Source organism: Camelus bactrianus, chromosome 14 (genome assembly GCF_048773025.1).
Source record: "Camelus bactrianus isolate YW-2024 breed Bactrian camel chromosome 14, ASM4877302v1, whole genome shotgun sequence".
NCBI lineage: Eukaryota > Metazoa > Chordata > Mammalia > Artiodactyla > Camelidae > Camelus > Camelus bactrianus.
This window is the reverse complement of record NC_133552.1, coordinates 48,228,165-48,239,779: the sequence shown is the minus strand read 5'-3', so window position 1 is coordinate 48,239,779 and position 11,615 is coordinate 48,228,165. Positions and strand designations below refer to the sequence as shown.

At 36.7% G+C, this 11,615-nt stretch overlaps 1 long non-coding RNA gene across 1 annotated transcript in view; it reads right to left on the bottom strand.

Annotated features, from left to right (window-relative positions):
• Positions 1-275: 275 nt before the first annotated feature.
• The window catches only part of LOC123618626 (uncharacterized), a 31,323-nt gene continuing 19,983 nt past the window's right edge, over positions 276-11,615 (bottom strand). The window contains exons 4-5 of the long non-coding RNA XR_012511744.1: positions 6,593-6,667; positions 276-1,843 (exon numbers count right to left, since the gene is read on the bottom strand). This is a non-coding gene — a long non-coding RNA (uncharacterized LOC123618626). The remainder of the gene's footprint in view (positions 1,844-6,592; positions 6,668-11,615) is intronic.

Sequence of the window (11,615 nt, the reverse complement as noted above, 5' to 3'; positions counted from 1 at the left end):
CCAACTATAATAAAATCCCACTACATTTACCAATCTTTGTGTGTATACTCCCTCCATGGGAACTGCAGAAAGAGCTAGGAGAGGAATTATTAAGGAGGAAAAGAGAATATGATGGGCCCCCATATTAGTCTGGATTCTCCAAAGAAACAGAACCCACAGAATGAAACAATATATATATGATATAAATATATTATATAGAGTTGTTACCACGGGAAAGGGAAAAAAGGCCTTGGTTGTCTTACCTGAGAGAAAGAATTCAAACAGGAGCCTGAAAGCATGGTATAAACAGAAAATTTTATTAGTAGGGCAAAAGTTATCAAAAAAAGAGTACAACTTCAAGAATTGAAGGCAGGCCTACCCAAAAGAGGGAAAATGGCGCCGCTCTTTTGTTCCTCCTGCCTTGGGGGGCGTTCTCATGATTGATTGACAACTCACGTCTCTTGAGTGCTTAGGCGTGTTCGTCTCCCTTGTGCATGCTCTTACCCAGGATGCACACAGAGAAACCTAGGGGAGGGGGCCCAAACCGCAGGGCTACTTACATGCTAATAAGCATTGGGTTACGTCTGGTCCTTCTCTCTACTGCACAGCCACCCCGTCTCATTTTAACCGGCTTCTTTGCAGTCCCTCATTTAGAGGAAGTAAAACTCTTTGAAGCCCTTTATCCTGAGCACCGGCATACTGTTATTTTCTGGATTACTCCCTCCCCTTTCCTCTCCCCTTGCTTGGTTCTCATTTCCATCTAACTGCCTAACAGAGTTAGTATCTCGTGTATACATGTTATTAACACAATAGGATTTAATAAAAAATTGATTAGTGAAAGGGTGGTAGAATCTTGCTTATATCCCTCACCAGCTTTGAGACCTCAGGTAAGTGGGTTACTCTCCTGCAACCTCAGTTCCCTGGAGAATATGATAATTCCTGCCCCTCCAGCTCACAGTGTTGTTGTGAGAATGAAATGAGATGAGGTACGTAGTGCTACTTTTTGAGCTCCAAGCACTGTGCAAGTTAGGAGCTCATCCAATTCACAAGGCCCCAAGGTCTTCTGTACCCAGGCATTACTGGGGCAGCTGAAGAAAATCAGATGGTGACGACATAGTCTCTGAGCCCTAGGGATTCAGAAATGTAGGTGAGGAAATAGATATGCTGGGTTAGGATCTACAAAGAGTTCAGCGTGAGTAGGACTGAATGAGTACCTGGAAGTGTGATAGAAAATAAAATGATAAATGTAGTCAGGTTCCAGTTTGAGAAGGATCTTACCTATCCTGAGTGGGAGCTTAGATTGTTATACTAAAGAGAGCTATTAAGGTATTTGTAGCATAGAAAGGACATGGTCAGATTTATGTTTTCAGACACTCCCTTTGGCAGCAAAGTGAGCTATTACCCTGCAGAAGACTTTAAGCTCAATGGATTAAGGAATGTTAACTCATCCCTGTAACTAACATATTGTTGATTTTGGACCTGTATTTAATATAAACAAAGATAGTGATACAACTATTAAAATTTCAAATCTATGCTAGTAGCTTAATGTTTTATCTTCACACTTGTATTCACACCTGTGTCTTTCTTTTTCTGCCCTTTACAAGCAAATGTGCTTATCTCTAGTCCACAGCTAACGAAACTAAAGCACAAAGATTGAATGTCATGAGATAGCTGCCAGCCGTTTTCAGAGTCAGAAATAAAATACAGCATAATTCCTTTCCAATCATCAGTGCTGTCTCGAAAGCCAGGTGACAGCAGAGCATCCTCTCGGCTGTTAGTCAAGTAGAAACATCTCAGTGGTGTCTGGCTCTGGTTGTCTGAGGTGGCATGCCGCCTGCTTCTGAGGTGTGGTCCTTCTTCACACCTAATCACAGAGAAAAAGAAATGCATCTGACACATCACTGAACTTTGCTCAGGCCTAGGGGACCTACCACAACTTCATCTGTAGCTCTTCTGTAGGAAAGAGGTACATCTAAGTGCAGGTGCAAATGGTCACAGAGGCTAGTGGAATTAGCCTTGCTCGTGGAAGACTTTTTGTCCTTGCAGCTCTTGGAGGTCTGTTGTCATAGCTTTGCAGTGTTGGGAGGGAGAAATTGAGGTGCTTATATGTGATGTACATGGGAAATGCTCAGTAATTATAGGCTAGGTTCTAATCATTAGTCGTGTCTTAGCTATGCCTTAAGAGAAATCTATGCATAAACAATCATAAAACAAAGACTGAAGTCTTCAAGTGAGAGAGACAGATGAAAAAAGACACGAAAGACATGAAAAAAGACAGATTATGATACTTCACAGAATATAACTACATATTATATAGAATTTGATTGAGAAGTAATAAAGATCATTTTATATCTCTAAGACCAATAATACTAACACATGGAAAAAATTATAGTCCATTTGTTGCCGTGGATGAGTCTCAAAGGAGAATATGTAAATGAACAGGAATTAACCGAATTTATGTCTTATACAGAAAGTTAATTAGGCTAATAAGCACATGGTTCCCATCCTTTGCAGGGCTGTCTCAGTGCTGCCTTGTCTATGAAGTCACCCAGAAACACTCTACCCAATATGTATATTGCTGTGTGAATTTATATTCATAAAAAAAGCAATTTGGCATAGTGGCAAGACTGAAAATGGAGGAACTCGGTACCATTTGACTTAACTCTCGTGCTCATTTACTGAGCAATCTTAGGTAACTGTTTAATCCCCCTAAGTATCATTTTTCATCATCTTTCTTTCACAAAATTTTTTGGAACTGGTAACCCCTTACATGGAGGTCAGTCCAATGATTAACTGCAGGTGTTATTCTCGGCCTATTTGCTCTGCGTAAACCTTGACTCTTCAGTGAGACTGCAACTTTTCATGTTTTGCAGAGTAGCTAGCATAGTATTAAACACATGGATGACTGACTTAAGAAATCTGCTTTTATGTTAACTTTAAATTCTGTCTTTTTTATTATTTTTAAAATTTGCATCCTATCGTTTGTTAAATTGATAATCCAATATGCAACAATAACTCTTCTGGTTAGATTTATACATACAGCCAGACTTTTTGCATAAGTTGGAGTCACCCTTGAGTTTCACGAATATCTTGTGACTTCAATGCTATATGTTAACTGCTCTTTTTAAAGCATAATAACTATTTGGATTATTGACTGCATTATACACGCATATTATGATAAAATAAAGATATAAAAAGTTAATTATTTGCTGTTTAATTTCTATAATTCCAAGGAAAAATTTCTCTAAAGAATTGTACTTTTCCTGTAATTATAGCATGCAACAAATTATAATGAGATTCTAAAACAAAAGGGATAACTGTATATTTATACCCTAGAGAAACTGTGAGAAATATGTTAAATACAAAAATCCTAATTTCAGGCTGAAAAGGTCTTTTTAGTGCACTCTACCACAGGAGAAGCTTTCTGCTTAAAAAATCCTTAACAAGGAGCTGGTCAAGAGGCCTCTGGAGGCACAGGATGTTGCTTAAGTGAGAAGTAAAATGGCAGATGGAACACAAAATTTGGAAAGAAGGGTCAGATACTCTGCACTCGATTTTCAAAAAGGTTGTAAAATATACAGATAGATTCTATAAAAAAAAAGAACAGAGCCTAAAAAAGCACATGATATATGACAAGATAGTTTGAAAGCTCTTCTTGTTGAAGTATTTATTTTGGTTGGGTTATGGGATAGATGATAACAATCTTTTAAATTTAGAGGAACAGTATATTGTCATTTGTACACTCAGTTATTTCTTCCCAATCCAATAAATGAAACTGAGCCTGCTATATTAGAGTGAAGAAATGGAGCATCAAATCAAATGATGGACATAGTAATTACGTCTGTGTCATGGCTCTAAAAGGCACAGTGAAAAATTGTAAGTAGTTATGGAGATTCTGCATAAGCCCAAGTATCGTGAAGGATTTTAAAAAAAAAGAGGGGGAAGGAGTGATTAGCTACCCTTTTTTCTCCCCACAGGAACATTTAATTTACATTTTACAGGGATGCAGTTTATAAACACAATCGAAATAATAAAGTTAATAATATAAATCATGCTTTCCAATAAGTTTCACTAAAATAGATTTTTAGGAAATTGATGCATTTAATAAATCTTAATAAAAATGTATAAAATAGATTCACTTCAAATTAAAAAGTTTATCTTCTGTTATAATCTTAATGTAATTTTAAAGCCTAGAAAAAGTATTTATATGTAAACACGTAATTTATGATCAATACATGAGGAATATAAAAAGTCTGAAGCATAATAAAAACTGCACAGTAGATTTATATGTTCATTTTTGTGGTTTATGGATAGTTTATTATCTACTTTTACTAACCTCAAAAGAAAACAGTTTCTTTAAGGAACATCGACTTTTTATATTAAATCAGAACAATAAATAACTCAGGGAGATAAAGATAACTTCATTAATGACGAAAGGAAGCTGGCTCGGATATAAGTAATTTCCTACTCTTATCTCTTGTTTTTAGTCTCAACTTCAAAGGAGTAATGAAAATCAGCTTTTCCTTCTCCCGTTCCTCTCCAGGATCTTTGTAAATGTCCTGGGGAAGTTTTAGGTGCTATGTAACGCTAAGATGACATTTGGGAAAGAAATATATTACTATGTTTTTAAACAGCATCTACACCCCCTATGTCTTATCAGCAGTGCTAAATACTTACTGGGAAAAGAAAGCCGTGACCTGAATCACTATCCAGCAATTAAAAAATAAGAATACAGGTTTGTGATCTTCTGTTACTGTGATACATGCTTCAGCCATGAGAATTAAGGGCACAAATACCTAGGGCTCCATTTAATTAACTGTTAAATATTACGTGTGAAATGAGGATTATTTCACAATGCTGAAGGTAAGAAGATTTGAATGTGCTTCAGGATACAACCTGGCAGCCAAACATGTAATAAAGTTAGGTGGGTTTTATTATTAACAGGAAAAATTTTGGCTGAGATGTAGTTAATGTAGAATGAATTGTAAAGTTGAGTTCTATTAGAGGACTGAGCTTATTGTTTTCCTCTTCTTCTCCTTTCTCCTTCTTATTCTTTTTCAACTCCTCTCTTCAGTTTCGGAGACGCTTTCCAACTCAAAAGACCTCGGAACCATCTGTGAGTTAAAAAACAGCAACCCCCATCCTTCCTCCAGATTCTAGTTCATGGTCCCATTTACTCTCGTCATAAACTCTTCCCTTTCTCTTGGCAACCATGCCTCCCTTGCTCACATCCTTCAGTCCTGGCCTATTCAGATAGCCCTTCATACCCAGCATGCCTTTTCCTCTGCTTGTCAATGCCCATCTCTATTCTTTAAGAGTCTTTTTAAACAGCACTTCCTCCATTAAACATCTCCAGATTCTCTCATATAACATGGATAATTCAGGAAACAAGAAGATGGATGTCTTGACATTTAAGGTATTTAGGATGACGTTAAGGCTAGGCGGGAACCATGTCATAAACAATTTGGAGGGGTAAACCAACAGATCTTAACTTTATCATGGAAGTCATGGAGTGCAGGAAGGACTTTAAGCAAGAACATATTATATTCTTATTTGCTTTTTAGAAATATTCCTCTAAAAATAAAGGATAGATTGGGAGTGAGGAAGATTGGAGCCAGGGGGAACACTTAATCTCTTTCAATAATTGCATATGTACACAAAATAGACTATGGGCTTTTTTTTAACAGTAGACTGTGTCTTATGTATAAGGATTTCATTATCAAGTGACACTGTCCAAAATTTACACTTGGAAGGATAACTAAACTTTAATGGTCTATGTAAATTTTATGACATTTTAAAGTGGAGAGGAACCAAGATGTTGTGAATCTTTCAACGATTAATTCAATACATTTCTTTCTTACACACACATCCTGTTATACTGAAATTGACAAAGGTGCATTTTTGTTAATCAAACTTTAAAAGGACAAATAAATGTATTAAGTGTCTATGTAACCATAATCATAATTGTTTATGGCCTGAGAGGCAACACGTTCTAAGCCCTTGCACAGAGAAAATTTTGCAACATGTCTTTGGTCCAAAGGTTATAGTTGGCATTGTCTCTAAGTTACTTGCCCCCAGTATTCTTCATTATTACATTTCAGTTCTCAAAATCTTGGTCTTATTCATTTACAAGGAACAGGGCTCAATGCTTATTGCAAATAAATTTCACCTAAATTCTATAAAATGATTCATGAAAAAGCCTAAGGGTGAAAAAAAATAATAAGCAAAAGCATTGTACTAAGCAAATAGTAACAAAATAAAGGTTATTTAATAGGTGAAAATTCAGATTCTTTTAAACTACCAGAAATAGCATAAAGAATTCAGTAAATGAGAGAAACACTGAGTGACAGGTATTAAAAGAATAAATTGTCTTTTATCTGAAGATCGGTGGATAATGACACCACACTCTTACACACACGCACATAAATCTTGTATGTCTGAGTATTTTGTGTGTATGTATTGGAAATTTTTCATATATAACAACTGTGGAATCTGAAACACGTATCTTAGCAAAGCCAACAGCAGTTTTATATTCCATTTTTCAATAAACTTGGCGAAGTTTTAACAGATTTGATCTAGTCCAGTGAAATCTGTTGGCAATACCTGTACCTACCTAGATGCATGGGAGTCTAGATAGATTAAGATCAGGTCCTGTAGTTGGCGCATATCCACAGAAATGCCCACAAACCTAGAACAGAGCAAAAGAAAGTGAGGCTTTTTAAATTAGACACATTCAGATTTCAATTCCAGTTTGACCACGTAGCATCGAGTGGCCTTGAACCAGTGTCTCAGCCTTTCTTGAGCTCTGTTTTCCTATTTGGAAATGGAGATAATAATGTTAACCTCAAAAAAAAAACTATTGTAGGGGTAGAATGAGGGAACACATGTATTACACTTAGCCCAGAGTCTAAAAGCAAGACATGTACAATTAAAAGTAGCTACCGTGTAGTTGCAAACAGAATTGTCAAAAAGAGGAGACACAAATGCCATTCAGGGCACAAAATAGTTAAAATGTGGTTCCTTCTGGAGGGAAGGGTATTAATGACGGAAGGAAGATTTAGAAAAATTAACTAATAAGAGTGTCCTCAGTAGAATTTTAATTTTAATTTAATTTTAATAGAATTTTAATATGCAAAATTTATGGAAAAGGGAATTTCAGCAGAGAGAACATAGGGAAAGATGCCAGAATATTTGGATGCTTCAATATGAGTAGGTGGTAGTGTTTGACTGGAGTGGGTCTGAGTGTAGGCCACATCAGGAAGAATAATTCAGTTTTTGAAGAGCAACTGACATGTTTTTAAACAAGTAAATATCATTACCTAATTTTTTTTCCTTTACCAAGACTATGTCTCCTCATTTTGATTTTAAAGCTGATGATTCTATTAAGAACAGCTAACAACTCACTTTTGAAATATGTAAATTAAGAAATTATATATATTAACATTTAATCATAGTTTTATACTGTAATATATTTAAAAAGTGCTTGGGAAAATTATGTTTGTACCCTTAGCAATGCTATTTTAACAATTTTGTCTCGAATATCCTGATAATGAGAACTAGCAGTTGTGGATGAAATATGTTTTTAAATGCTTTATAAAGAAAAATATTCCCTAATTTGAGGATGTGATTTTATCAGAGCCACCAAAATCTGTCTGAACTCATGATGACCCATTCTTCCTCTCTCCTTCTCAGAAAGGCCTCGTAGGTTCCTTTGAAGCAGATCAAATTTCCCCGCTACTGCATCACAAACACTGGCTGGTCTCCCATCCAGTAAACATTCAACGGAAAGAAAACAGCTGGTGTATGAAAGAGAAGCTTACTCACACGTTTCAACTTCCGATTAGATTCATCCTTAGATTATTCCAACCCACAGTGTTTCTAGCTTGAATATAAAACATATTGAGTGTTTCAGGAAAGAGTATTTGTTTCTGAATGCCAGACTCTGTGCTCAGCCTAGCAGAAAGGCTTCTCATCTCACTGGACTCCCACAGGCTTGTGGAATAAAAGTGAGTTGTGCATCATTGGTTTGCCGTGGGCTCCAAACCCATATCCAACTGCCTGTGTCATGCTCTTCATTCAACAGATGGAAAATATTGTCTTGCAGCTCAGTGCCAGGGAGGGAGGCTCACTGGGAGAGGTGAAGAGGGGCCCATGGAGGCATCCAGGCCATATGCATTCCAGTTAGGGGTTAACGGTCAAGGAAGACTGAGTTCAGTGAGGCAAGACAGAGAGAAATGGCCAAGCTGCTTTTGTGATTGATGGTCAGCGGAATGCAAAGGAAGAAGAGAAAGTAAGCACAAAAAGACACTTGAGTGCGGGACACAAGCATGGGGAATGACTGTTACAGCTACCCCTGATGATGATTTATGGCGTGGCTCCAAGGCAAATCCGCTCATCTTGGGTTGCTAATGATATACAAACCATGGGAAAATGTGCAAAAATAAGAGCTCATCACAGCCACTAAAGTTCTCTTAAAATCTTACTTCTTCTTTTAGTATTTTATGTCCTCGCTCAGTATCTAAAGTCATCCATCCAGATACAATTGCACAATACCTGAGTGGAACAGCAGTGAATCATATTCCCAGCATCATTTCTCCACTTCTCACTAGCTTCAAAGTTTAGTAGACTTGTATATATCTGTCTTTCCAAGCTACACTTTAATGTGGCTGCTTTCGTGTTTTCTGACTTTACTTTCTCCCTTAGTATGGCATTTCAGTACTCCCCAAAGCAATAATGACAATGCAGTCCTAATGAGACAATTTGTTTGCTATCGTACAAATCCAGATGATGGTGCTCAATAAACATACTCCACTCCACTGAGGAAAAAACCACAGGCTCTTCCCAGGAAGGGAAAACTATCATAATCTATTCAGTGCATGAAGACGTCTTCCTACTCCTGAATGGCCTTCACAGTGAGACATATGTAGACCAGTTTCAGGGCAACATACAGGACAGGTAGCATCAAATTCAGGTGGTCGCCTAAAATTCCTGAGCAGCCTAGCAACTCCCAGGAAGACATATATATTTTCTTTTGGTAGAATGTCTTTGTCCCATTGAATGCCTTTTGTAACAAGTTAGAAGGTAGATGAATGATAAATAGATGATAGATAAATGATAGATAATATGATGGATAGATTATAGAAGATAGATGATAGATTGGTTCATAATAAATAGATAATAGATATAATGATAGATGATAGATAATAGATGGCATATAGAAGGTAGATAATAGATAAATGATAGATAGATATATGATAGACAGGTAGATAGATGATAGAATATAGGTAGTAGATAGGTGATAGGTAATAAATGATAGATAGATAGATAGATAGATAGGCAGACAAACAGACAGAATATCTTTCCCTCATAATACTGGAAGTTGGCAGTTAGTATGGCTGACTGTATCAGATACTCCACATCTGTATTTACCTCTCTTGATCCCTATTTAACCCTACAAAGTGGGCTCCTTTCCTGGCTACATGTTGTTTGATATGGAAATGGAGTCACAGTTTCAAAGTCGCACAGTCACAACATGGCAGAGCTGGTGGACCCACTCAAGCAGAGGCCGAAAGCCCACATTCTTAACAGCTCTGCCAGGCAGCTTCTATCGGCTGAAAAGACTCAAAGTATGAATCTAAATCCAAGGAGCTTTACTCCTTTCTGACCTATCATTGCCTCCCTGCAGTGCTCAGGAGCTCGACAGACTGACCTGACTTACAGACTTACATGACTGAGCTGGGGCGCTGAGACCAAGACGGAATAGAATAGGCCTCAGTTAGACTTGTTCAGCCAAGCTCTCTGGTTAAATATGTAAATGTTTTCTCTATATTGTCTCTGTTACCTCCACTCATTGGGTACACACACATGCAAACACACACACATAATAAATGTATATATTGTGTGTATACATATTATATATATAATATAATTAGGCTAAAAATAAAAATCAGTTTGAAAAATCTAAAAACAGATGTCACTTCTATGTTTCCAAGAGGTTGTTAAATAACAAACTGCAATGTATTATTAACATGTGTTTTTACACTGACCACATCCCTTTACTTGTCTGCTACTAATCCTTTCCTGTTTCTTTTTTAAGACTGAAAACCCTGTGTGTGGTATTTGTGTGTGCATAAATAGAAATCTTAAAAAAGTTAGCAAATCACTATTCGGTGCATGAATAATTACTAAAATGATTAGGGAAATGAAAGCTAATAACTGGAACTTTGCATCTACAATGAGATATGGTGAGGATTAGAATTAGAGTTAATTACTATCAGTTAGAAAATAACGGGCATTTCCTCTTATCTCTTGATCTAAAAAAATCAACAAAGAAATAGCCTCAAAGAAAACTACATATTCAGAGGGAGATTGAAGGATAGAACTCTGCACTAGCAAACCAACAGCCATACCCACTGCAGTGTTTTGATGTGATGCTAAGGGCTGAGTGGTTGGTTTACATCCTGTATCCCTTGGTCCCCATCTTCTTCCTGCAGATCTCTTTTTCTAGAACAGCATTAATAAGTTCTGGTATAGAAAGTCTGATATTGGCAGCAGACTCAATTCATTTCACCTCTGCTAAAGTGAATATGGAAGGATTTGGTACCATTTCTCTAAGAGTTTTCCATATTATATGTTAAAACTAGGGTTAACTAGAATTACTGTAAAGAGATATTAAATCTGTATAACAAAAGCATTGCCTTCTGAAAAAAAAAAAAAAACAGACAATAACCAACATGAAATGAAGGCATTAGAGGCAGAGGTGGCTCTTAATATTTCTGATGGAAAAGAAGTTACATGTAGTAAAATCCTGGAAACAGTAATTAACCTGTAAACATACAGGCAGACAGCCATTCTTTAATTTAGAAAATGAATGACTTGAGTTTTCAGTCTTAGTCTTCCCATCATAAACAAAATCAACATTATCACAGATGTCAAAAACAGTAACAATGATATTGATAGTAAATTCAGCAGGACTTAGGAAAACAAATTAATAAAAACTCCTTTAAAACAGTTTTTAGGTCTTGCTAGCGTCACTACTACAGCAAACAATGCTGTTTATGGCACGTTGTCATTAGATCAGTGGATCCTAAGTGTGATCTCGGGACCGTCAGCACCCGCATCCCTTGGGCATCTGTTAGAAATGCCAGTTCTTGGACCCCACTACTGAATAAAAACTCTTGTGGAATCTAAAAAGCAAAGCAAATGAGCAAACACACCAAAATAGAAAACAGATTCATAGATACAGAGCACAAAAAGGTGATTGCCAGAGTCGGGGTGTGGAGAGGTGAGAAGAAGAAAGAAAGGTAACTATGTGAGGAAATGAATGCTAATTAGCTTGATTGTAGTGACCATTTCACAAAGTACATTGATATGAAACCATCCTGTTGTACACCTTTCATATGTACAAGTTTTGTCAATTATACCTCAGTAAAGCTGAAAAATGAAAAAAAAAATTAAAACAATTTTTTTTAATTCTAGGTTAGGGCCCAGCAATCTGTGTTTTAACAATCCCTCCAGGTGATTCTGACTCAGAGTAATTTAAGCCACTGGGTTACATAAAGCCACAAAGGAAGTTAAATTATTATTTTCAAACTGTAAAAGAACACCAAGAAAGGGAGAGGCATATTACGACACAA